General features: G+C 58.8%; 1 protein-coding gene across 2 annotated transcripts in view; it reads right to left on the bottom strand.

The window, feature by feature from the left end:
• GNG7 (G protein subunit gamma 7) overlaps nucleotides 1-27,526 on the bottom strand; it is a 122,805-nt gene that overhangs the window by 76,028 nt on the left and 19,251 nt on the right. The window contains exons 1-2 of one of the 2 annotated variants that reach the window (XM_034997514.1): nucleotides 21,210-21,304; nucleotides 14,671-14,728 (exon numbers count right to left, since the gene is read on the bottom strand). The gene's annotated coding sequence lies outside the window, so the exon portion shown is untranslated. Of the gene's footprint in view, nucleotides 1-14,670; nucleotides 14,729-21,209; nucleotides 21,305-27,526 lie in introns of those variants that run through there. The other variant, XM_034997513.1, reaches the window with a different exon arrangement.

Raw genomic sequence — 27,526 nt, 5'->3', positions numbered from 1 at the left:
TGTGACAGGACTTTATTCCCAACCTCCTTCTGGTCAGCCCAGGGCAGCACACACACAGAAGCCCGAGAGGTAAAGGTGGACAGGCGCCAAGACCAGCAACACGGCCTTGCCCCGGGAGAGGACCCGAGGCGGGGCTCACAGATGGCCTGGGGTGGGGGGCCCACCACTCTCCCGACCACCACCGCAGGGCTGACCCGGCCGGCCAGGGCCCTGTGCCCAGAGGGCCCACCTTGTTTAATAGTCTGCGCTCACCGTCTCCAGTCTCCCCGTGGTTCTGGAACAAGGGGACCACAGGGTCTGTAACAGGTCGCATGGCTGATAGATGAGGGAGTTTCTGGGGTGCTCCCGGGACACTGAGAATGCTGGTTGGGGCAGAGGGGCACCCAAATTTCCCGGCAGAGAGCGACTTGGAGTCCCACCTGAGCCCAAGCCCAGCTCTACACCTGTGTCCAGGGTGAGCAGGGACTGGACTCAAGTTTTTTTCTAAATAATTAACACAGGGTCTCCCCCAGCACCGCTGACATCGGAGTGGGTTGTTCTCTGCGGGGGCATCCCAGGCACTGTGGGGGTAGAGCACGTCCGCGGCCCCAGCCCCTTGATGCCAGGAGCCCCCCACTTGTGACAACCACAGACGTCCCCAGACCCTGCCCAGTGTCCCCTGGGCACACCTGCCTTTCGCTGAGAACCGCTGGTCTGGACCGGGAACTGGGCTCCTCCAGGGAGGCTGAGCTGACCCACCGTGCGGTGCCCTGACCCTGCCTCGGGGGCTGAGAGCCTCGCCCCCGTCAGCCTGTCAAGAGCCTGGGACCAGCACCTGGCCATGAGCCTCATGACTGTCCCTGCCCTGCAAGATCCGGCTCATCTCCCTTCTGCCTCCAACGCTCCTCCCCGTCCCTCGGGGGTCTGCATGGACGTCCCCTCCTCAGAGACCTCCCTGGATCCCCGGCCCCCCGGCCCAGGTCCGGCAACGATGACTGACTGGCTCGGTTACATGACTGGATTGGGTCAGGACTGGCTGACTTGCGTGGCCTCTGGTTCCCTCTTCCGCCCCCCGGCTCCTCCTGGGGGGACGCCCGGTCCAGGGCAGACACCCCCCACCCTCCCCTGACCGCGGCCACAGCCCTCAACCCCACTTCCCTTCATTCTGTCCCATGTTTGGTTGTTTTTGTCCCATGTTTTTATTTTATTTTTTTTTTAAAGATTTTATTTATTTATTTGAGAGAGAATGAGAGAGAGCACATGAGAGGGAGGAGGGTCAGAGGGAGAAGCAGACTCCCCGCTGAGCAAGGGAGCCCGATGCGGGACTCGATCCAGGGAATCCAGGATCATGATCTGAGCCGAAGGCAGTCGCTTAACCAACTGAGCCACCCAGGCGCCCCTGTCCCATATTTTCAAATGAAGTTTTCATCTGGAATAATTTGGGATTTACAGAAAAGTTGCAAAGACAGTAGAGAGAGCTCGGTCCACCCTCTACCCAGTGCCCCTCACGGGAGCGTCTTCCCTCTCAGGGCGCGTCTGTTGCAGCTGGAAAGGCAACACAGCCTGACGCAGATGCCCCTGGATTTCCCCCAGATACCCTTTCCCGCCCCAGGACCCCACACCGGGCGTGGCCGTCCTGCTCCGTGGTCTCCTCCCCGGTCTGGCCCAGGCTCTGGGGCTCCCCCTGCCACTTTCGCACCAAATCTGCTTGTTTTTGAAAACATGGTTACTTTCTGTTTAAAAAAAGAAGTCACTTAGCATTTATTACTCTTATTTCTAAGTGAATTAATAAATATTTAAATCGCAGTTTTAATTTCAAGTCTAGTGACTTCTAATAAATAAAACCTGCATAAAACAAAAGCTCTTTGGAATCCTCAGGACCAGAGAGTTTGAGAACCTCTGTCCTGAAGCCAGGATGGAGAACCACGCGCGGCCCCGGAGATGGACCCCGAGCCCTCGACGCTCAGGGAGGGAACCGGACACGGAAGGCCACACGGGGTGTGAGTCCACGGGGGTGACACGTCCAGAACGGGCTCATCCGCGGACGGGAAGGGGGCTCGCGGGGGCCCGGGGGCTGGGGCAGGGGGGAGGACTGCTGATGGGGTCAGGATTTCCCTTTGGAGTGATGGAATGTTCTGGAATTAGATAATGAAATGATTGCACAACCATGTAAATGTATTAAAACTCACTGAATTGTATACTTTAAAAGGGTGAACCGTATGGCGAGTGGATTATAACTCAACAAAGCTGTTATAAAAACATTTTTTTTAAAAAAACCGGTAGAATTAAGAAAACAGAGCTAACAGGACTGTACCATGGCTCCCGGACGCCGCCCCGTTTCATCGGCACAGGCCTGGTCTCGCCCTCGCTGCCCCGCCCTGCGATCCGGCCACAGACACAGTTATGGGCCTCCCACCCCCCCGGCCCCTGACCCCGACCCCCCAGAGCAGGGCCCACCCCAAAGGGCCGTTCAGCCGCAAGATCAACATGATACACAGAAGGGGAAAAGTCCAAATCATTTTCCATCCAAGCAAATTAGAGAGATCTCGGGCGAGAATGCAACACTTTCAAGCCATTAAAAGCAAAAGAAAAGGGGTGCCTGGCTGGTTCGGTCGGAGGAGCGTGCGAATCTTGATCTCGGGGTTGTGAGTTTGAGCCCCATGTTGGGTGTAGAGGTTGCTTAAAAATAAAAATTAAAAAAAAAATAAATGAAAGCAAAAGCAAAGATTTCGGGGGGACGTCCCAGGTGTCGGAGGGCTCCCAGGCCCTTGGTGCCAGCCACATCGGGGGCCCTGGGGGCTTCCTCGTGCCATCGGCAACCCTGGCTGGGAAGCCGGCGCCGGGCACAGAACCCACCTGCAGGGTGGAGGTCGTGGGCCGCGCTCAGGCTGTTCTGTGACCCTGGGCAACCTCTCTCAGCCGTCTCCACCTTCGTTTATAAAAGGGGTGAAGGATGGGGGTGAGGGCTCCGCTCCTGGCAGGGCGCCCCGAAGGTCAGACCACAGCTCGGCTAAGTGACTGGCACACAGAGGCCCATCTGTGCCGCTCTGACGAGCCCCGGGGCCTCCTCCTGGGGAGACCTGTCCCCCCTTCCCTCCTGCACAGCCTCCCTGATGGAGGACTGGGTTCACCCCCCACCTCGCATGGTGGATTGGATAGCGTGTCTCCTCATTCGTGTCCCCAGGAGCCTCGGAAGGTGACTGACAGGAACTGAATCGTGTCCCCCAGGTTCCTATGTTGAAGCCCGAACCCCCAGTGGGACTGTACTTGGAGACAAGGCTTTTAATGAGGTGATTAGTTTGAATGAGGTCACAAGGGTGGCCCTAGTCCAGTATGACCGTGTCCTTGCGGAAGAGCAGGGTGGGACCCAGATGCGCACAGAGGGATGACCCGGTGAGGACACGGGGAGGGGATGGTGTCTGCACGCCCAGGAGAGCCCCCTCAGCGGACACCCTGATCTCCGACCTCCCGCCTCCAGGACCCTGAGAACACGGTCGTTGTTGATGCGGCCCCGTCTGAGGTGCTTTATTTAAGCAGCTGGAGCAGGCTCTGCAGTGACCTTATTGGAAGAGAGGGAGGGTCTCTGCGGGTGTAACCGGTTATGTTAAAATGAGACCGTGCAGGATTAGGGTGGGCCCCGACCCAGGCACTGGCGTCCTTATCAGAAGAGGAGAGACCCAGGGAGAGGCCGACGCTGCAGGGACGCAGCCACAAGCCCCAGGGTGCTGGGCCCCCCGGAGCTGGAGGGGGCAGGAAGGACCCTCCCCTGGAGACTGCGGAGGGACCGTGGCCCCGCCTCTCCTCGACCTCAGACTTTTGACCCCAGAATGTGGGAGAAAGAAATCCTGTGGTTCTCAGCCCCCTGGTTTATCGTCTTGTTACAGTGACCCCAGGACACTGGCATGTGCCTCTCTGGTCTCCCCTCCCCGCACCCTGACTGCTCACAGAGGAGCCAGCTCAATCCACCCTGCGTGCGGAAACCGCTCTGAGGACCTGAAGGGGCCCTCCGCCCTCGGGTGACTGCCGCGCGGTGCCTTTTGCAGACTGCTTTCTTTCCCTTTTCCTTCTCTTTTGAAAAAATGTTTTGATGGGCTGTATTAGTGCATTCTGGCTGCTATGACAGAACAGCACATGCAGGGCGCCCTAAACTACAGTCGTTACTTCTCATGGTCCAGGAGGCGGGAAGTCTGAGATCATGGGGCCGCAGGGTCGGTCCCTGGTGGGGAGGCACTTCCTCGCAGACGGCCCCCTCCTCACTGGGTCCGGGACAGAGCGCCCTGGCCCCTCGTCTTCGCCTCACCAGGGCGCTGATCCCACCATGGGGGCCCCACCCTCATGACCTCGCCTAACACCGATCACCTCCCAAACCAGCCGGCTGGTAAGGGCTTCCACGTAGGAATTTGGGGGACACGGACATCCGGCCCCTAACATGGAGGCACGTTATCGTTATTAAACAGCTGCTATGTCAAGGCCGGGGCTGGGCGCTGATGGGCGGGCCCTCGGTGGCTCGAAACGCCGAGGTGAGCTCCCTGGATTCTCGCCACACAGGCCTGGCCGCCTGACAGGCCCTCCTCCCCTCCCTTCGATCCATGCCTTCTAGTGGCTCCATGTTTGTGCTTCTGAGGGGTGCACGACTGCACCCTGCAAGAATTAAGGGTCAGAAATGGTGCCTGGAGGCGGAGCATGTCCAGGGAAAGACCCAGAAACCCGTAACAGCTGCTTCCAGGCAGGGAGGCCCAGGGCACAGGGGGAGGGAGAGCTCATTCTCGTCCTACACCATTTGCACCTTGAGAACTTGCATCCCACGGCAGCTGTATTTATGTCAAAAGTGTATTTTTCTTCCTAGGGGTGTGTGGGTCCAAGCGAGGGTGGGGGAGAGAGAAGCCCTATCTTGGATTCTGCAGCTCAGACTGGGCTCCCCTGTGTCCTGAGGGGGCAGGCAGGTGACCTGCAGGCTGGGGTGAGGTGTTAAACCAGGACAAAAGTATTTTATCCCCCAAAGAAGTGAAAGCAGGGACTCCCAACAGGCACCCGGAGTCACAGCAGCCCGAGTCACAGCCGCCAAAAAAAAGGTGGAAACAGTTCAGGCACCCACTGACGGATGAATGAACATAATATGGTTTGTCCCCACGCGGGAACACGCTCCAGCCTCAGGAAGGAAGGGACCCCGGCACCTGCCACGACGTGGAGGGACCTTGGGGATACCGGGCTCAGCGAGAGGAGCCAGACCCAGAAGGACACATCCCGCAGGACCCCACTCCCAGGAGGTCCCCAGAGGAGTCCCGTCCACACAGACAGAGAGGAGAGGGTGGGAGCCGGGGCTGGGGCAGGGGGTGGGGAGTCCGTGCTTCACGGGGACAGAGTCTCCGTGTGGGGAGATGGAACGTTCTGGAGACGGAGGGTGGGGGTGGGGAGTCCGTGCTTCGTGGGGACAGAGTCTCCGTGTGGGGAGATGGAACGTTCTGGAGACGGAGGGTGGGGGTGCTCGCAGGACGGTGTGAGTGGGCTTCATGCCGCTGAGCTGTGCACTTAGAGACGGTTACGACGGTGAGTTTTATGTGTATTTTACCACCAAAGAAAGAAAGGAAGAAGGAGCACACACACGGTGGCCCTGGCAGCCTCGTGGTGCAGGGGACTGTCCCCAGCCGCCATCTCCGCTGGGCTCCCTCCAGGGCACGGCGAAGCAAGCTGGTCGTCTGGGAAGGGTGCAGAGACCAGCTCTGCCAACCTTCCCTGTGGGTGCCAGGAAGGGGAGTGCAGGCGGCGGGCCAGGAAACCCGGCCCCCCCGGCGCACCCCGCCGCGTCCCAGGTGCTCACTGGGTGTGGAGAGGTCCGCTCCAGGGGCCGGGCCGCTCCTGCCCCGAGAACAGGAAAACAAGGTCAGCTCAGGACACGGACTACCGCCCAGCTGCGGTCCTTCCTGGTGGATGCAGGCCGGGCCTGGAGAGGTGGGCTCTCGGCCAGGGGGCACGCTCTGTCCGCGCGGTTCTGCCCCTTCTTTCTCATCTTCCATCAGAGGGAAAAGTACCGGGATAGCAGCAGGGGTCCAGGCCTCGCCACCCACCTGCCGAAGGGCCTGGGGCCTCTCCCTCAGGCCCGGTGTCTCCTCGGATACCAGAGAAGCCAGGTGAACTCGGCAGTCTTTGGACAGGAGGGAGGTGGAGTCCAAAGAGGAAGGTCCCTGGGGAGGGTGACCTCCACTGACCACAGGCTAAGCGACATGCTGCCTGTTCATCCAGAGCCCTGGCCTGGGGAGCTTCTTACCTCATCGACTCCCTGCAACGACCCTGGGCATCAGGATGGTTGTTACCCCAGTTGCACCAAAGGGAAACTGAGGGTGGGGGCAGGTGCCTGCCTGACGGAGGCTCTCAGAGCTGCGAGGCGCTGAGCTTCCTGGGCCTTGCTCCAGCACCCACGCCCACCCCACACCCCGAGCTGGCCTGAGGCCCACGGGGATCTCTGCCCACCCACCGCTGGAGGGGACTGGGCACCCTCACCTTCTCTGGTTTCCTAATCTGGAAAACAAGGTCAGTTTGTCGTTGCCACGGGTGGGCCTGGAGCCCTCGGGATAAAGCACAGCTTCTGCCCTTGGCCTCCTCGCTTCCTCTCCCTCAGCTTGCACCCTCGGTCCTGGTGCCAGCATCTACTGCTGTGCACCTGGAAGGTCCCCCTGCCCCCAGTCAGCTCCAGGGCATCATCAACCTCAACTCAGACATCACTTCCTCTAGGAAGGCTTCCCTGAACACCTGCTCTCACTCTCCAGCAGGACTGTCACCATCCGTTTGCTCAGCTGGGGTCTCACCCAGGGCAGTCCTGCCCCAGGGAACCCTGAGTGACACAGGGACGTCTGTGGCTGTCATGCCTGGGCGGGGGGGGGGGGAGCTCCTGGCATCGAGTGGGCGGGGCCAGGATCCTGCTTGACCCCCGCCCCCAGTGCCCAAGTCGCGGCCCAGTGTCCGCGGTGCCCGGGGAGCCAGCTGGCTCTACCCCACAGCCCCGGGACACAGAAGGCCTGGTTAATGGTTTGCCAGGGGGACCAGCAGGTGTGACCCCAGCCTGCATCCCGGGCGCTGCCCGCGTACTCCGTGTGCCTGTCCCCACGCCCACCGTTGGCAGCCCGGCACCAGAAACACCCACCGCCCACTGGGAGTGCTGCCGGACCTGCTTTCTGTCCCTCCGGCTGCTCCTGGCTTCGCGAGCCCCACGTGGGTGCCCGGCTCCCCTAGGAGCAGAGGTCGGGAGGAGCGGGAACATGAGTCAGGGAGCCAGGGAACAGCATGTCACATTCCAGGAGGCTAATGAGCTCAGAGCTCAGCTGGGAGATGACTCCGCCAAGGAAGCTGCATGTGATCCTTACTCCTCCTGGGCTCTGTCCCTGGTCCCTGATGTGTCGTTGGGCCGGTCACAGACTCCCCTCTCGGGGCAGGAGGTCAGCTGCGGACCAGGCTGCAGCCTTCTCTCCTTTCACTCACACCCTAAGCACCCGCAAGTGGTCAGACAAAATCCCTGACCCCGAGGAGCTTCCGGTCCGGCCCCCGGGATGGACGCCGCTGATCTGAACGTCGCAAAACACTGCCCGCGTGGCCCCGGGCAAGTCACTGAGGCCCTGAGCCGCCGTTTTCTCATCTGTGACATGGACACAACGGGGTCCTCCACTCAGGTCTCGCCGGCCTGACCTCAAGGGGCTGGGGGGCTGGGCTCCCATTTGCAGCCGTGGGACTGAGGCCCCCCCACTTCCGGGCTGGCTCCTGGACGGGGGCGCTGCTCTGAGCATTCACGACGCGGCTGCCCACTTTCAAGGCCGCAGAATGTCTGCTGAGCTCCTGCTCTCTCCATCTCTGTCTCTTTATTTTGGTGAAAAACACAACCACCTCACCCGTTTTATGCATACGGTTCATTAGCGTTAAAGTATCCGTGTTGATGTGCAAGGGACGCGAACAACTTTTTCACCTTACGGACCCGAACCCCTGGTCAGCACTAGCTCCCCGTCCGCGTTCTTCAGCCCCCCGCACCCACGAACCTGAGTACTCAGGACGTGCTTCTGGTCTCTTGCAAGAGCTGGTCTGATTAGGTCAGGCCCACCCGGTACCGTCTCTTCTGATGAACCCAGAGTCGACTGATTAGGGGTCTTCCTGGATCTGCAGAATCCCTTTTGCCATTTCACATTGGCCTAACCTCAGGAGTGGCATCCATCCATTCGCAGGTTCCCCGCACCCGAAGAGCGGGGACTAGATGGGGTGTGACACCAGAGGGAGCCCGCCTGGGGCGCCGTCTTGGAAGACAGGGCCGCACGGCTACTGTCTGCCCCCACCATGCGCCAGACTCTGCACCTGGATTTGAACCTGAGCCTTCTGGTGCTGGTGCTCCCGCCACGCAGGCTTCTCCCCTTCCCCTGGAAGGGCCAGCTGCATGAAGAGGGGGCAGGCGAGGCCCCCCAGAGCTGTGGGGGGGAGGGGGCACGGCCTGGAGCACGGGGCGTGGCCCACGGTGCCATCAAGGCAGACACCTCTGCGTCTGTTTCCCGCTTCCTGAACCCGCGGGCGCCGCGCACACGCGTGACAGGAGCTCTGTCCACTTGACGGGCGTGTGACGGACCTGCACACTCCTCAACGGGGCGAGGCTGAGTCTGCGTGTGTGGCAAACGGCAGGGAACCGCGCGCACCGGTCCCCACGCCGACCGTCTGGTTTTGCACTATAGCGACAAGAGATGCCACCACCGGGGGCAGCTGGGCGGAGGGGCATGGGGCCGTGCCGTGGGAGAGCTTGCGACTTCCTAGGAATCTGTGATTATTTCAAAATACAGGTGTTTTAAAAATGAGGTGAAGCCATGCGTACGTTTAGGTGTACCTGGGACAAGATACGCCGTGTGTTCTCCAAACACCTCCTCTCTCCCCCAGTCCTGACCCCCCAGAGTCCTGGCAATACTCCCGGCAAGGAGGGGCTGGAAGTCGGATGAGGAGGAGCAAGGCACCTCCTGCGCAGCCCGGCTGAGGCTCAGGCCTGGCTGTGTCTCGAGTGACTGTGCTCCCTTCTTCCCCTTTGGAGCTGCTGGGATTCTAAGAGCCCCCAGATCCCTGCTCCCTGCTGAGCGCACTGTGTGGACTCAACCTGAGTGTGGACGGCGCTGGGAGCGTGATAAATGCCATCCCCTGCTTAGGCGATCTGTACGGAAGAGGGGGTTTGAACGATGGAATTAAGCCTCCAAATCGGTTGGCTCTGAGTTAGTTAAGAAGGGAATGCCCCTGGGTGGGCCTGGCCTCAGCAGGTGAGCCCTTCACAGGGTCGGGGACCTCCCTGAAGTGAGAGGCTGGGAGTGTGAGGAGGCCAGTGGAGGAGACCGCATGGCTTGGACAGGCCCCGAGAGTGGCCTCTGAGAGCTCAGGGTGGTCCCTTGCTGGCCGCTAGCAAGACAAGCTGAATCCTGCCGACAGCCAAAGCGAACGTGGGGGCGGCTTCTTTCTCCGCCGCGCCTCGATGGGCACTCAGCTCTGGCCGAGCCTGGTGAGGCCCTGAGAACAGCAGCAACCACGCCGTCCGCGCTGCTGACCTGCAGAACCGGGAGCCGACAGACACGGTGCGGCTGGGTGTGCGGTCACCCGCTATGCTAACACACTCTAGGAGACGGCCCTGGGGTCTCCCGGCCCCTGTCAGGGTCGGTCAGATAGTCCGAAGTCTGGGAGCGGTGAGCCCGGAAGCGTGCCTGAAGACCGAGATACGTCCTTACTAGAAACCACACTATCGCCCCTCCGAAGGCCTCACCTCCGGTTACCACCGCGCACGGGGGGCACCAAGGACAGTTAGAGGCCACCGGTGATTCCGTCTGTGGCCATGAGAGGCCAGCCCCCCAACCACCCACGGGCCTGCACTTGGCACCCCTGCTCAGGCCTCTGCCAGGCTGCAGTCGCTGTAGGAGCTCTTGGGCCCCCCGCGTCCCTCTCCCAGCAGGCCCTCCCCAGGCCATGCCTGAGCCCTCCGTCCTGTGTACCCCCTCTGTCCCATGGACCCCCTGTCCTGTGTCCTGCGCGGGGGGCTTCTGCAGGCAGCTGTGAGCAGTTCAGCCCGGCGGGGCCCCGGCACACAGACGTGGGAGGAAAGGAAATGAGGAGCCACCGACCTACGGACTCCAAGGGAATCGGGCTGAGAACGGGCCCCGGGAAGATGCAGGGACCCCGCTGCCCTCCACAGGGCTCCTGTCTCCCCCGCCCCTCCTTCCCGTCATACGTGACTGTCACCCTGAGTGTGTTTTGAGTCAAGAGGCTGCAGCTGGATGACGAGGGGCGCGTGTGTGCCATGCCCTGCCCGGAGGGAGGCTGACTGTGCGAGTGGTTGCCCGGCAACGTCCCTGTGCCCACGGAGGCATGGTCTCCGCCCGTGTGGCCACCCGGCTGCTTCAGTTCTCGCAGCCCCAGCTCCCGCAATGCCGGGGCCCTGACTGTGTCGACTCGGTAAAACCAGGCGGTGGTGGCACCAGCCAGCCAGTGAGATGGAACCTTCTGGCACACTTCGGCCCACAGGGTCTGGAGTCGGCGTGGGTGGAAACCAGGCAGTGGCGCACGTGGACAAGAAGGTGTGATCTTGACTCCCCCTCGGAGGCGAGGGTCCCGTGCAGCGGGGATTTCTCCCCTCACCACGGTGGACATCGGGGCAGGTCACTCTCTGGGGGCATCCTGGGCGCTGTGGGGGGCTGAGCAGCATCCCTGGCCCCACCCACCCGGTCTGTTGGCCACAGACCTCCCACCACGTGGCCCCGTGGCCCCTGGGGCACAACAGCCCAGGGCGAGCGCCTGCAGGGGAGGGTCACGCTCGTGTCCCAGTCTGCCAGATCAGAGCCTGCGGGCTGCAGGGAGAAGGTCTGGGCACCGTGGGCTGCGGCAGGGCCCCCGAGTCATGTATGTTCTGTATGTGTTTTCTGTTGGGAAGGCGGCGGCAGCCCCACGAGCCTTTGCGAGCAGAACGTTTTAAGGTTTTGACTGTCGATCTTGGCAGTTCTTGCAGGAGAACAGCTTGTCCGCAGAAAGAACTGATGATAACGTGCATCTCCACACGCCTGGGACAGACGAGAAGCGGGTAACCGAGCGGGGGGAGAGCAGTGCGCTCAACGAGCAGGCTGGGGCTGGAGTCTGCTCCACCCAAGGGCCACTCTGGAGACAAGAGGCTCCAGCCGTGCTTTCGGCAGGAATGTTTTCAAAAGCTCCCAGGAGAAGGAGCAGCAATCAGAACAACACACTGCTGTTTGAAGGTCAGGGAATTCTTTTGTACTCTCTGCCGTGAGCAAGAAGGCTGGAGAATGCGCGTCCTTGTCCGGAGTGTTCTCCCCCTCCCCCGGCACCGTGGACATGGGGGGCGGGCCACACTGTGGGGGTGCCCCGAGCACGGTGGGGGCTGAGCAGCATCCCTGGCCCCACCCACTCGGTGCCACACCCCCAGTATGACGACCACAGATGTCCCCGGACACGGCCCAGTGCCCCCTGGGGGCAAGATCGCCCTCAATTAAGAATCACAGAGTTCACCTAATGTATGCAAAATATCATTTCCCCGGTGGCCCCATTGCGGGTGCTCGGAGCTGCCGGCAGTTCATGCCTACCATGCTGGAAATCGCGGCTCTGGACACGGGATTCAGCTCCAAGACAAGGTCTCATCCAAAGGAAAGCCGGCATCACGAGGGCCCGGAACACCGAGCCCAGGTGACTGCCGAGGTGAAAGTCTAGTGCCCTCAGGGGACGGGGGGTCAGAGCTTCCCAGGCAGCGGGAAGACCCACCCAGTGGCCAGGGTCCCCGTTACAGACACAGTGTGAGAGACACCGGGACCCTGCCCCCAGGGGACCTGGGCCATGGCTGGGGACATCCGTGGTTGTTCCCAGCGTGGAAGGAGGAGCTCCTGGCGTCCAGTGGGTAGGGCCAGGGAGACTGCCCCGCGTCCCCACAGCGCCTAGGACGCGCCCCCAAGGTCGCGAGGCCAGCGCTTCCCTCTCCCCCCCCCCCCCCCCCGGGATGCTGGTCCCAGGCAGGGGTGGCTCGGGATCTGCAAGGCGGGGGGCGAGGTGCCTGGGACAGGGTGACCAGGGACTCTCGGTGCTGGGACGTCCTGGAGCATGGGACAGGGCGGTCACGGAGCTCCAAGGGGGCAAGCGGAGGGCCGGAAACACCCGCCTGCCGCCTCACCTCCACCCACAGCCGGCTCAAGGCCCAGGCCGCGGGCCTTCTCTGCCCCCTCGTGGCCGCCAGGGGCACTGCCACGCTCTGGCCCGGACCCCCAGCCCCACACCCCAGGAGCAAATAGCCCAAACTCCCGCTTATCACTTAGCTCTGGCATCTGCTGGAGGACAGGTGGCAGGGGCCTTTGCTCAGCGACGCCCGGCTGCTCAGAGATAGTAGACCCTGGGCGGGCTCTCGCACGGCCGGACGCCCACAGACACCTCACACGGCGCCTGACAAACAGGATGTGCCCCGCGAGTGACTGTGTAGTTAGAACCAGGAAAAGCCTGGCATATGCCCCCTGCGAGGAGCTCCCACAGGCAAGCCCCTGCCAGGTCTGCCCATGGCGTGCCGGCTCATGGAGTCATCCCGCGCCACGCTGCCCGGCGTCCCCCACCCCGGCCCGCACGGCGGGTGTCAGACCCGTCAGAGAATCTGCGTCGAAGATTTAAGCTTAAAAGATGCACTCCGAGGGCACCTGGGTGGCTCAGTTGGTTGAGCGACTGCCTTCGGCTCGGGTCATGATCCTGGAGTCCCAGGATCGAGTCCCGCATAGGGCTCCCTGCTCGGCGGGCAGTCTGCTTCTCCCTCTGACCCTCCCCCCTCTCATGCTCTCTCTATCTCATTCTCTCTCTCAAATAAATAAATAAAATCTTTAAAAAAAAAAATGCACTCCGAATAAAACGCAGGTGAATTGCTTTTTAGCATCTTGAAATTTGGGGGGATGCCAAAGGAAACGCAAAGGCCAGCGCCAGTATACCCAATCGGTAGGAGAAAGCCCGCGGTGAGGACAGTGGTACGACCCGCTCAGAGCAGTACTCACAGCGGGGGTGACGGGCACCCGCCAGCGTCCACGCAGAGAAAGACGGAGGGCTCAAACACCGCGTATGAGGAGCTCAAGAACGTCGCCAATGGGGGGGACAGACCCCTAGCAGGGAGGTCAGTGAGGGCGCTCACGGAAGGCACAGCTCGGGGAAACGCAGAAAGCCCCAGCAGCCCTGAAACTGGCTGAGCAGATGGCCCTGCGGACGGCGAGCGGCTGTGGGTAGAGGAAGCCAGCACACGCTGATTCTCTCCGTCTCTCTCACACGCGCGGCAAACCTACGTGTGGGAGTTCGGCCCTGACGACAACCGGCCAAGGACGCACAACGTTTGCACGAACACATTCATCACAGAATGTAAAAAAGAGAGAGAAAAGAAGAACAGGAAAACAAACACCCCCACAGACCAATTAAATCAACCGTAAAATTATTTTAAAAGGAGTGACTAACAATTTGACCGTGATGGGGAATGCTAAGCGGGCGTCAGGAAAGATGAGGGAGACGCAGGTTTACTGACGAGGAAAGCGGCCCATCGAGCAGAAGGAGCACGTTAAAGAGTAAATCTTATTTATCCAGAATCACGCGTGTGGATGGAACTCACGGAGGGACGGGGGGAGAACGCTCACCAAGACGTCAGCATGCCGTCACCAGGCGGGGGCTTCGGTGGCCTTGCTTCTCCTTTGTCTGCACTGTCCTTTCTACGGGACGTCAGTCCACCTCCACCCGGCCGGCTGCTGGCGGTCTCCAAACGCCCCCCTGGCTGGCAACTCTGTGACATGGACGCCACACGGGAGATCATCTGCGTGGGACCCGCTGGGCACCCACACGTCACACCTGGCCCAGGGCTCCCATCGAGGCTCCTGGCCTCTGTCCTCAGAGACGGCCTCTCTCCTGAGCCGAGCCCAACCGTGTCTCCTGTAGCCTTACTGAGGCGCACGTTACGGGCCCTAAAACCCACCCGTCGGAAGTACACAAGGCGAGGAGTCTCTGGTGAGGGCACCAGCTCGCCCGACCACCCCCCACAGCGAGTACCCATTCCCACCCCAGCCGCTGGCGGCCACCAAGCACCTTCCCGTCCCTGCACATGGGCCTTTTCTAGAAACTTCATGGAGACAGACCCACGGGATGTGCGTCTTCAGGATCTGCCTCCTCTTCTAACATTTTTTCCTTTAAACACGTGCACACAGAGCTTGGGAATATCCAACGTTATAAAGACGTCCAACGTCCCTCAGATGTACCGACAAATGAAACACAACCCTAATCAAAGTTCCATCAGAATCTCTGCCGGAAACCGAAGTTGATCCTAAAGACCACAGGACAGAGAACACTGCGAGACAGCGGAGCCCTTCGTGGGCGGGCGGAAGGGCTGACTGGGGGCCGCCGCAGGATGAAAGCCACTCAACACCCTTTGGGAATGAGACCAACAGACGGACGGACGGACAGAGTTCAGAGAGCAGGATCCGAGCTCAGAGTCCTCCCGAGGCCGCGCAGTGCCTCAGTCGCCAGGACGGGCACCAGGTTTGAGAGATCCGCCACGTTCTTCTCCGGGCAGTGGCTCGGGACGGGCTACCCTCCACACCAAGCCAAGCGCCTCCCTCTCTCCCCCGCCCAGAACGGACAACTGAACCCCGCGTTCGCTTCGACAGCAGGGGCAGGAAACGCCACGACACTGACCTGTGCACGAGGCCGAGCTGTCCTGAGCGCCGAGGTTCAGGAACCACACGTCCGCTCCCTGGAAGGAAAACGGAACACTTCAGTGGGGCACCATTTGGTCAGAAACACGTGTCCATCGGTGGGGCAGCGAAGAAGGCTCGTGCTCACGGTCGGACTGCCATAAAGACCATTCTGGGGGTCCTGCCTTTCGGCTGCCCTGCCAGCCTCAGGGACAGGCCTCCCGGTGCAGAGGTGGGACTGAAGAAGGCAATTTGCCAGAACGGTCTGTGAGACGTTTGCGACGTCATCCCTGCTAAATTTTCCAAAGGCTCCCAAACTCAATGGATGAAAGGGTCGGACAATCATGTGACCTTTCATGCTTTGTAAAGATGTTCGCCCACATCACTTGACCCTCACGGTCATTCTGTGAGGAAGAGGTGGAAACTGAGTCAAGTCCCTGCCCCAGGGCACCCACCAACTCACCGGGGTCGGCCTAAGGAGACGTGAGGACCAAATGCCAGGTGGGGTCCTGGATGGGGTCCCGGGGCAGGAAAAGGACATCAGGAGCAAACTGCTGAAATCTGAACAGAGTGGGGCTGGGTCCACGGAAGCACATGCTCGTCACAAACACACTGTGGGTCCAGAAGGCGTGGCCATATGGGGGGGACGGGGCGATGGGCAGACAGGAACTCTCTTTGAAACTCTCCTGAAAATCTATAATTATTTTTAAATTAAAAGGTTATTTAAAAACAACTCAATTCTGGGGCGCCTGGGCGGCTCCGTCGGTGAAGCGTCCGACTCTTGGTTTCAGATCAGGCCATGATCTTGGGGTCGTGGGACTGAGCCCCGTGTCAGGCTCCGCGCTCAGTGCGGAGTTGACTTGGAATTCTCCCTCCCTCTGCCCCTCCCTATGCTCTCTCTCTCAAATAAATAAATCTTTTTAAAAAAATAACTCAATTCAGGGCGCCTGGGTGGCTCAGACGGTTAAGCGTCTGCCTTCGGCTCAGGTCATGATCCCAGGGTCCTGGGATCGAGCCCCGCATCGGGCTCCCTGCTCCTTGGGAGCCTGCTTCTCCCTCTGCCTCTCTCTCTCTCTCTGTCTCTCATGAATAAATAAATAAAATCTTAAAAAAAAAATAACTCAATTCAAAGATTTAAGTGCTGGCTCCCTTTCTGGGCGTTCGGGCCACTTTGCCGTCAACCCGGGCCTGGGACGGAGAACTGAAATCCCCACCGTCACCTGCAGGTGGCGTCACGGGCTCAGAAACGCGTCAGACATGCTGGCGGAGCTGCGGGAACCCTGAGCTGGCAGGGGGAGAGCTGCTGCGGCTGGAGGCCAGGCCAGAGGGCGCCCGGAGGCAGGGCCGACCCGCCGGGATGCGAGACGAATGGCCGGAGCAATATGCCCCTGGCCCCGGAGGCCAAGACTCGCCTCAACCATGCAGGGGCTGTCTAGGCACGTGATCCTTCAAGTTTTTATTTCTGAATCAAGTAAAGGCTCACAGGAAGTTGCAAAACTAGTGCAGAGGGGTCCTGGGCACCCTGCGACCATGGTGGCTCCTTACACAGCGGGGGGACGCTGTCAAAACCGGGCACGTGACTGATAACCAGGCATCGTTTTCCAGACCATCTCAGGGACATAGTGTTCTCATGCCACAAGGAAGTGCACAATAAAGTGCTTTTTCGTATCCTCAGAGTTGTGCAACTATCACCACTAGCAACTTTCGGGCTTTTTCATCTTCCCTAAAGAAGCCCCGCCCCCATCAACGGTCACTCCCCACCTTCTCCCCCGCCCCGGCCCCCCGAGCCCCCTTCCCGTCCGCGGATGAGCCCGTTCTGGGCGTGTCACCCACGTGGACTCACACCCCGCGTGGCCTTCCGTGTCCGGGTCCCTCCCTGAGTGTCCCGCACCCATCAACGGTCACTCCCCACCTTCTCCCCAGCCCCGGCCCCCCAAGCCCCCTTCCCGTCCACGGATGAGCCCTTTCTGGACGTGTCACCCACGTGGACTTAAACCCCGTGTGGCTTCTGTGTCCGGTTCCCTCCCTGAGCGTCGTGGGCTCGGGGTCCCTCCCCGGGGCCGCGCGTGTGGGTCCCTGGCTCCTGTCCGCGGCCGAGGGACGCTCCAGTGCGTGGGGGACACGCTGTGTGTGTCTGTTCACTACCGATGGGACACTCGGGTACTTCACCTCCATCGTGAACATAGTGTCATGAATCCTTTCAAAGATGGTTTCTCACTCTTTGCCTTCATGTGTACCAACTGCAAATCTCCCTGCCCCCAGCCCGGAAACACCAGCCTGCACTTGAACTTGAGCACCTCGGCGACCACCTCAGATGCCCCCACCTTGGCTGCGCTCAGCCCAGGCCCGCTTGAGCAACGCAGCCCTGCAGCTCTGTCCCGGGGCCCACGAGACCGCAGGCTGCCAGGTGCACCAGCCGGCTCCTGGCTGTCCCTGTGACCTTCACCAGGCAAAAACGCTGGGCTTTCACTTCCCCGTCAGAGGGAACCACAAGCCCTCCCGAAGGGCCAGCAGCGGTCCTGCACGAGGAGCTGGACCCGGCAGCAGGACCTGCTTCAGAATTTGCAGAGCTGGCAGCCAAATGGATCTGGGATCCCTCGTTCAAAAGTTATGCCAAACTTGAAGAGAACTACGGCAGAGCCTGCAGACCCCACGCAGACCCTGGCCCGAGGCGCTGCCAGGGAGGTAGGCAGACCTCAGACACACACAAAGAAAGCTCTGGAGGAGTGCCCGGTGCCAAGGGAGAGATAAATCACACCTGGAAACAGTTTCCAACGGTGGCCATCGGGGCGCCCGCGTCAGAAGGACCACCACCATTTGTCCTAGGGTGCACTTCTCACAACCTGGGACCCTCCTCTTGTCCACACACTTCCCTCCTCTTTCCCTTTCCTTTACATGAGATCGAATTCGCCGACCATGACATTCACCCTTTCAAGTGTCCAATTCGGTGGCTTTTAGGATTTCTGCACTAACTCCTGGATGCGATCCTCAGCCCCCGAGGGGCCCCCGGGCCATGCCGGGGTCCAGCCCAGTGTCCCGGGAGGTGCAAGACCCAGCCACGCAGGGGCCGCACCCCACACACACAGCACACAGCCATGACCCTGGGGTTTCCTGACCCCCAGCTGGTGCTAAGGGAAGGCCTGCGGAGCCCGGGGGCAGCCGGGGGAGACCAGGCAGCCCCCACAGAGCTGGGTGGCAATGGCCAGGTCCCCCCGGAGGCTTGGCTGTGACTTGGGAAGGGCCGGAACCCCGCTGCAGCCTGTGGGACAGGCCCAGGGGCTCGGTGAGCGCAGGGGTGGCTGGAGAGAGCCTGGTCATGCAGGCCCCCGTTCTTGGCCATCAGCGGCATCATCTGTCAATGGGAAAAGGGAAGACAAAACACACGGATCACAAGCCAAGGGCGCTCCAGGGGCTTCCACCAGTAATTCCCGGTGGTTTCTACTTCCCTCGTCATTCTGAAGCCTAAGGTCTCTGAATGGTGAGTGGGGGACACGGGCAGCGGGACCCTTAGCTCCCAACCCTGGAGATTCGAAACTCCCAAAAGCAGGGCCGTGAAACCGGATATCAGGGGAGATGACAGGCCGACCCCTGATGAAGGAATCACGTTGGGCCGCGCCCCTCAGAGCCTATGGTCAGCATCTCTGGATTAAGGAACTGAGGAGCCGGCCCCAACTGACACGTGACGGCTCATCTGGGAGGAAGGCGCATCGCAACCCACTGTGCCTGGTCAGAGCCTCCGGGATTCTTCCAGAGGGCTGGCACAGCCCTGCTTTGTGCAAACACTACTGTCCCTCCCTCTAGAATTCAGGGTCCCCCGTGCCCCGGCACTGCGGATCATTCTCTGTGGGGGTGGGGGTTAGGGGGCACCCTGGCGCCGGGGGGACCGAGCAGCATCCCCCAGGCACTCAATGCCACGACGACCACAGAGTCCCTGCAGGGAGGAGGGGGCGCGCTGCTCGACAGCCTGCCCAACAGCTTCCTGAAGCTTCTATTTGAGGGTCCGTGCCCAACTGGACACACTAGCCATGAGCTGCTGCCACCTCTGAGTGCCCTGTCCCCTCCTGGGGGGTAAATCCCTTTTTGGGTAGCACCGTGTCACCAATCTCCCGGGCCGGGGGAGGGGTGGGGCAAAGACTGAACCTGAACATCAACTAGGACTTCGGTTAACGGTCACATATCAATATCGGTTCATCGATGACAACAAATGTGCGGTGCGAGAGCAAGATGGAAACTACGGGGAAATGTGGAGGGGGCGGGGGCTATGCGGGAACTCTATTTTCTGCTCAGTTTTTCCATAAACCTAATGCTACTCTAAAAAGCAGTCTATTAAGAGAGGGTCTTGAAGAGACAAATTAGAATTCCGATTTTAGAAAGGAGGAAGGGAGCAGGGAGGGGAGAGGGAGCCCGTCTTAGGCCAGATGATCACTAAGTGCTCACATTTCACCAGTGATTCCTTCAACGAGCTGTTATGAACCAGACCCAGAGAGAAGCTGGGTCCGTCCTGGCCAAATGCATTTCCTACTTGTCCCCCCAGAGCTCTTGCGAGTATTGTTAACAATATAGTTCGGTGAGGATCAGCCTCTCCTGAATGCTCAGGCCTGGATTAACCTACACCAGAGCCATCCCCCAGGCCCAGGGACCAGAGTGGACCAGAGCCCTAATAGAATCAGTCCCAAACCTCTGCCCTCGGATTACTCCCAAATCCCATTTGGCCAACGGAAAGCCTATTGCGGCCGGTGATGAGCTGACTTCTGCAAGATGGCACCAAGCAGACCTCACCGTCCGAGACACCCAGGGGACCCTGACACCAACATGGTCAATACCGGGGCCCTGACGCCGACGGGGCCTGATCAGCGGAGAGCTGATTCACCTGCCGTCAGCACGGACTCACCTGACGTCCTCACCTAGATGTTTGGTCAACCATCACAGGGGTCTAATGGTAAGCACTGAGCAGTGGATTTTTCATTTTCTTGTTTTCCCAACACCTATTGGCCTGATGATGTGGGGAGACACAAGAGCCCAATGGGACACGAGAAATTCAACGAGGGGAGAGCAGCCTAACAACAGGGGTGAGAAAAGGAAATCTTTGTGATTTCACGAATTAGCACAACATAAATGCCAACACCAAGTTTCTGAAACTGAACGAAGCCCCTGCCTTTACCTCCTTTCCTCTGAAGCAGGGTCTCTCCCTCCCCCCCCAGCACTGCTGACTCTCTGTGGGCCCCCCCGGGCGCTGTGGGGGGTCGAGCAGCACCCCACGACCCCGCTCGCCCAAGGCCAAGAGCGCCCCAGTTGTGAGGAGGCCAATATCCCCAGGCACCCCCCACCGCCCCAGGGGGGCAGGACACCCCCAGTTGAGATGGGCCGCCCCGACCCGGCGGAGGGCAGAGGGCAGATCTCCCCTGCCCGGGCTACAGTCCACTTCTCCAGGAAATGAGTGGGTGGGACGAGGGCGTCTGAGCCCCCTCGACTTCCCATGCTGATGCGCCCCCCCCTGCCCCCGCCTCATGCTGCCACCCCCGGCGTGGGGCGTGGGGCGTGGGGCAGGAGCGCTCGCCTGCTTGCCTGCTAGGAGGCTCGATATAGCAATGCAGCCCCTCCTTTAGGCACTGCAGCGATCAGCCCAGCCTTCCCTCGTCACCACAGCAACCATCTAAATCTGTCACCCCACGAGGCTCTGACTGCAAATGGAGGGGGAGGAGAAGCCTGGGGGCCGGGACCGTGGGGAGGCGCCCAGGGGGGAGGTGACACGGCTGACCCCGGGCTCTGCCAGGACAGACCCAGGGTAGGTGCCATCACACCCCGATCAGACAGGACACGAGGGTACGGTCTGCTTGACCCCAGGGTTAAAGGTCTCCGGGAGCCAAGTACCAGAAGGCGGAGTCTCCGGGAGCGGAGGGAGTGCGGCTGCCCTGTGATCTCAGGTCCATGGCCACTCGGAGGCCCTCCCAGCCCTCCCCCACACAGCCCGGGGGGGGGTCACCTGGCTCCCACCAGGACCATCGGGGGTCATTCTGCCCTCACACGTGGACAGGGATCTGACTCAATTCTCCCCCCAAAATCTGGCACGGCTTACATGGCCGGGTCATTCTCCGCGGGGGCGTCCTGGGTGCAGTGGGGGCCGAGCAGCATCCCGGACCCCCACCCCTCGATGCCAGGAGCCCCTGGCTGTGATGACCACAGATGTCCCCAGACACGCCCATGTCCCGGGGGGCAGGACCGCTCCCCTGTGCGAGGTCATCAAGCCCCCACCACCTGGAATTGTGATGTTTGTAGGGACAGGCAGTTGATTTGGGAGAGGACCAATGTCTGACCAAAAAAGGGAGACAGAGAGAGAAAAGACAATATGTAGAAACAGATTTCTTTTTCCACTCAGAATTAAAATGGTGACACAGTCCCACGGAAGGGGGTGGGTGGGGACGCATATTCTTATACCCAAGAGGCAGCGCTGCAGCGCGCTGTGTGTCCCGACTTCCAGGCTCACGGCCTCCTCTGTGCCTCAGTTTCCAAATCCGTAACACAGATGACGGGAGCACCTACCCGACAAGTGCTTTCCAGATTAAACAGCTGAAAATCTGGGGGCACCTGTGAATCAGCCGTTAAGCGTCTGCCTTCGGCTCAGGTCGTGATCCCGGGGTCCTGGGATCGAGCCCCGCGTCGGGCTCCCTGCTCCGCGGGAAGCCTGCTTCTCCCTCTCCCACTCCCCCTGCTTGTGTTCCCTCTCTCGCTGTGTCTCTCTCTGTCAAATAAATAAATAAAATCGTTTAAAAAAAAGAGAGAGCCGGACATCTATACGATGTTACAATCAGTGCCTGCCACTGTGAACAGCGCCCAGCCCCTTCACCATCGGAGCTTCTGCGTTACAGAAGACGTGTCACCGAGTTAAGTCACAAACAACTTCTCCATCACTTAGAACTTGAGTTGCCGGCTTTGTTGACAACACCAGGGCCCAGCAAAGTGTTCCCAGGAAGGGCCGGATGGTCAATACTTTCAGCGTGTGAGGCAGGTGGTCTGTGGTTACTACACGACCTGGCTACGGTAGGCAAACGGGTGTGGCCATGTGCCAATAAAACTTTATTTACAAAAGCAGGAGGCCTGGGGCTGGCCCATAGGCTGCAGCTTGCGACCCCTGGGGCAGAAGACGGTCTGTTAAAACATGGCACTATTTTAGCCGCAGATGCTCATAGCCAGACACCACTGCAGAGAGAGCGGTCCGATCTCATCCCGAAACTAGACCGTGTGTGGGTCACATGGAAAAGCTCCGTGCTGCCCCAGACCGTCACCCAGCAAAATGATCTCAGACCTTCCTGCAACAAAGGACACTCACAACCCCAGAGGTGCCGCTTTTAAATTCCTAAGAGGGCGGCTGCTTTCCCATCAGCGGGAAAAAATCCATCCCCCAACTTGGTCGTAAATACCTCATCTTTATCGACTGGCTAGCGAGCCTTGGCTGCAAAGGGCACCCAGAATGTCCAGACCTGGTGAGCAAAACTGCCACGAGTAACAGACCGCATGACCCACCCCCCGAGTGGGACATGGTTCATGTGCATGGAAGGTCTGAGAAACCGCCCCAGCCCAGCAGGGCCTGAGATGTGACAAGTGAATGTCGCGTGGGGTCCTGGATGAGGTTCTGGGGCAGGAGAAGAGAATTAGGGGAAAAGTAGAGAAATCTGAGGTATGGATAACAACATGCCGATATCGGTCTTTTATCTGTGACAAATGTACCGCACTGAGAGAAGATGGGGACCGCAGGGGACCTGGGTGTGGGCTCTGTGGGAACTCTGTGCTGCCTTCCCCATTTCTCTGGGGATCTCAAACTATTCTAAAATGAAAGTTTACTGAAAAAGAGAAAAGACTGTGACGACGGGCAATTAGCTGTTGATGCAAGGGAACGCTCCAGAGTGTGACTGAGGGAGCATTAAGTCCCTGTGACAGCACCTAATAATGACATGATTATATAAAACCTAGAAGAGAAAGACGCTAAAAACAGGATATGCTAATCAACAGGGGAAGTTTGCTCTTATGACAGGAACGGCGGGGGGTGGGGGGAAGACAGGTGGCTGAGCAGCCCCCCCGGGCAGCCACGGTGGATCCACCACAGGGTCCTGCTAGAGCAGGCCCCTGTGACATCTCAGGCCAACCTGGACACCGTGGTGCATCCACTCAGGAGGCCTGCTGAGTGTCCAGCGCCTGGGCCTGGAGGACGGCAAAGGTTTTACAGATGGAGAATTCTGGAAAATAAGAGGGAAGCTGTGGGCCAAAGAAAGAAAGAACTAATAGAACATGGCATCCTGGTCTTTGCAAGTTACCTTATTAGACACTTTCATCTACACCAGGGTCTCTCCCCCTCGGGCCCGCAGACCACCAGGGCTGGTTCATTCTCTGCGGGGCCGTCCCGGGCACTGTGGGGGCGGAGGAGCATCCCTGACCCCACCCCCTCCATGGCAGGAGCACCCCCGGTCGTGACAACCACAGACGTCCCCAGACATCACCCAGTGTCCCCTGTGGGTAGAACCCCCCCAGATGAGAACTACCATCCTATAATACCTAACAATCTACACACAACCCATAGGAGTATAATTATCCCCACTGTACAGATGGGGTAACTGAGGCTCGGAGAGGAGATGAAACCAGCCTGAGAAGAAAGGGATATCACTTTAGTAAGGAGAGGCCTCTGAATTGGGAAGGAGGCAATGCTCATCTATCAGGGAATGGAGGGCAAATCTGGCCCACTACTTGCTTTGTAAATAAAGTTTTATTCAAACACAGCCATGCCTATTCACTTATACACCATCTCTGGCACATCTGTTACCTATAAAGGAAGAACCTGGCAACTGCAACAAACGGCTGGCCTGCAAAGCTGAAAATACCTACCCTGTGGGCCTTTACAGAGAGTGTGGACTCCTCACAGGGAGATCCTGCATCACCACTTCAAGGCCCTGCAGGGTTTCCTTTTCAGACTCTCGTCTAAGTGTGCAGTGCCTATTCTGTTGAAGGAATGCACACAACACAGCCAGCCTCCCTGGAAGTAAGGCAGATCTGGCCTGCTTCTGCTTGGCTCTGGCCCAGGAGGCCTGCCCCGTGCTCCCCCCGGGGCCAGAAGAGGGCCTGCCCCCCCACCCGCCTTCCAGGGAGCGCAGGTCGTCGTAGGTGTGCGGGGACTGTCGGTGAGTGGCAGCTGGTGGCATGCCAGCCCATCGGCCTTCGAGGCCCCGGTGTGGGGGCTGTGCTGTCACCCCAACCCTGCTCTCACGTGGGACGCAGCGGAGGCTTCTGCTCCGGGCTCTGGGGCTCGCCGGACTCTGCAGGTCAGCCCTGCGGCCTCCCAAGGGCAAAACATGCTGAGTGAGCATAAGCTCATCCTCCCGGAGCTCCAGCGGCCTCGGCACCACTCTGGGTCCCTGTGCTGAGACCCACTGGATGTTCTGGAATCTGAAGGTCACCTTGCTCCACGCTTTCTCCCCCCAGGACTGTGGGCACAGGGGGCAGGTCACTCTCTGGGGGGTGGGCACTCTGGAGGGCTGAGCGCCATCCCCGGCCCCACACATTCAATGCCAGGACCACTCCAGCCGTGACCATGAAAAATGTCCCCAGATTCTGGGCAGTGGCAAATAGGGAAACTGCTTGCTCTCTAAAAGTAACTCCTGGGGCGCCTGGGTGGCTCAGTTGGTTAAGCGACTGCCTTCGGCTCAGGTCATGATCCTGGAGTCCCGGGATCGAGTCCCACGTCGGGCTCCCTGCTCGGCGGGGAGTCTGCTTCTCCCTCTGACCCTCCTCCCTCTCATGCTCTCTGTCTCTCATTCTCTCTCTCTCAAATAAATAAATAAAATCTTTAAAAAAATAAAAATAAAAATAAAAAATAAAAAATAAATAAAAGTAACTCCTGGATGGACCCACAAGACCTGACTCCACCCAACACTTGGAGGCTGAACCAGGGGGGCCCAGTGGTGCCAGAAAACCAGAACTCCAGTGCAGCAACCCTGAGACCTCGAGACAGGCCACGCCCAGCAAGTCTGTTTCCTGAAGCTTGCGTCCTTCCTGACCCGAGCCTCACTAACCGTATGCGTTTCCTGGGGTGGCCGTAACAAGTGACCACAGGCCAGGCGGCTTAAAACCACAGGTACTTCTCTCCCACCTCTGGAGCCGGAAGCCCGAGACCCAGGCGTGGTCAACAATGATGACAGTCTGGAGGAAGGAGGCCGGAGGCCACCTCTCCATCTGCCCCAGATGCCGGTGGCCCTGAGCCCCACGTGGCCAGCAGCGGCCAGCCATGTCCTTCACACTGACCACAAAGTGCTCCCAGGTAACTTTCCCTCCCCTGCATTCCAACATGCTTTTCTGACTTACAGTCACCTCCAGGGGGGCTGTGTGTGGGAATGAGCTGCCACGGGGACATTCCCCTACAAGGGTGGATGGAGGGCCATGGTGGGAGGGGGGCAGCGTGCCATGCTCCAGCGGCCCGTCCTGGGGTCACAAGTGTGAGATGGGCCCCAGTGCAGGCAGGTGGTGACAATGTGGGGTCCTGGAGAGAGGACACCTGGCTCGCTCTGTCACCACATGGGAAGTGGCCCAATGTCACCAGCTCTTCCAAGCATCCTGGGGAGCTGGGAGGTCTTTCATTATAAAATTGCCTGATTTTTAAATGTTGGCAGTAATTCAAAGTTTAAAACCCCTGGGTTCTGGCTCAGCCAGGGGATCAGGGTCAACATCAGCTGTGGACGGCATGAGCCCCTCTGTGTGTTCTTACCCAAAACCACAATCTTAGTCGGACTACGAGAAAACACCAGAAAAATCCAGATCTGGGATGCTCTGCAAAGCTCCTGACCTGTTCTCTGCATGACCGGCCAGGCATGAAAGACAAGGAAAGTCAGAGAAACCGTCTCAGCCCAGAGGGGCCTAAGGAGACATGACAATGTCATGTGGGGTCCTGGCTGGAGTCCTGGGGCAGAAAAGGGACATCTTCTGCGAGATGGGAAAGAATAAGGAAATCTAAGTATAGACTTTAGTTAATCATAATGTATTGATATTGGTTCAAAAATTGTGACAAATGTACCACACTGATGTACGATGTTAATACCAGGGGACTCTGGGTGTGGGCTATATGGGAATTCTCTGTACTGTCTTTGCAACTTTCCTGTAAATTCAAAACTACCCAAGGGAAGTTTATTTTAAAGAAAGGTTTGCAGGGGCGCCTGGGTGGCTCAGTCGTTAAGCGTCTGCCTTCGGCTCAGGTCATGATCCCAGGTCCTGGGATGGAGCCCCGCGTTGGCTCCCTGCTCCGCAGGAAGCCTGCTTCTCCCTCTCCCACTCCCCCGCTTGTGTTCCCTCTCTCGCTGTGTCTCTCTGTTAAATAAATAAATAAAATAAAATAAAAGATTTAAAATATGGCTGGTGTGGGGTGCCTGGGTGGCTCAGTCGTTAAGCGTCTGCCTTTGGCTCAGGTCATGATCCCAGGGTCCTGGGATCAAGCCCCGCATCGGGCTCCCTGCTCGACGGGAAGCCTGCTTCTCCCTCTCCCACTCCCCCTGCTTGTGTTCCCTCTCTCGCTGTGTCTCTCTCTGTCAAATAAATAAATAAAGTCTTTAAAAAAAAAAAAAAAAGAAAGGTTTGCAAAGTGCAAACTAGGTGTATTGGTATAACACACTGCAGGATGTTCACGATTGCCTTGTAACTTGCTGTTAAAGGCTCAATGTGTCTTCCAAACTCAGTGGGCTTGTCCTCAGAAGTGACCATCAAATAAATATAAATATACAGCCATGATAATTTTTTTAGAAATTAAAAAGAAAAAAAAAAAAACTGCTGGGATGGTCAAGCACCCAGGTGTGAGGACAGGGTTCATTTAGTCTATGAACCAGCAAACACAAGTAGGAGAGCAATGGCAAAAATGGTTAGAAGGTGGGGAGCCCCTTGGGGGACACAAGCCTAGCCCTTCATGGTGGCAGAGGGGCACAGAGGTCCCTGGCCCCCAGCAGCCTCCCAGCCAAGAAGGGCCTTAAAACCACATCAGTGGGCACCACCCCCGAGCAGTAACAGTGACCACAGCGGCCCTCTGAGCTGGGGCCCTGAGGATCTTATGTCACTTCACCCTCACACCAATATGGCTGCAAGGTCAGGAACCACTCCTTTTCTGTTTCGTTAAGGAAAAAAGCTGTTTGATTGGGGTTTTTCTTTTAAGCTAAACAAAACACAAAATACTGCCCAAAGCCAGTAAGAGGAAAAGGAAGAATTCAAACTCAGGTTTAACTCTAAAGTTCACGAAGGGAGAGATCTGGTGTAACCCAGTGAATCCCCCCACTGGAGACACTCAAGGTTTGGAGACACTGGGAGTGCTCCTGGCATGGAAGGAGTAGGGCCAGGGATGCTGCTCAACCTCCACAGTGCCAAGGCGGCCCACAAACAACGACTCAGCCCCAATGTCCACAGTGCTGAAGGGGTGAGCCCCTGATGGACAGGGAAGGAGTAATAGCTTATCATACACCCAGACCTATAAGTGCTAACTCTGTAAGAGACCCAAGACATTGGTAAGTACCAAGAACTGCAGACCAGTACATCAACCAGCACAAGCCATCTGAATTACAACATTTTCTTGAAAAGATACATTTGTACATATACTTGCATATGCAAAGGGAAAAATATTCTAGAAAAAAACCAAACTGTTAACAGTTACAACGGTGAGTGGGATTGACGGGTGGGAGGTTTATTCTTTGTTTTATGCCCTTACATATAATTTGAAATTTTGTTTACCACGAGCACAATTGATAATTCAAAAATTACTTCTAACTGGGGATTTGATTATATTAATTATCTAGCCCCAAATGCCAATAGTACCTAGGCTGAGAAACCCAGATGCATGGAAA

Source organism: Mirounga leonina, unplaced genomic scaffold (assembly GCF_011800145.1).
Source record: "Mirounga leonina isolate KUSES-001 unplaced genomic scaffold, KU_Mleo_1.0 Mir_94, whole genome shotgun sequence".
Taxonomy (NCBI): Eukaryota; Metazoa; Chordata; class Mammalia; order Carnivora; family Phocidae; genus Mirounga; species Mirounga leonina.
The sequence above is the reverse complement of the archived record's forward strand: the minus strand, read 5'-3'. Positions and strand labels throughout refer to the sequence as shown.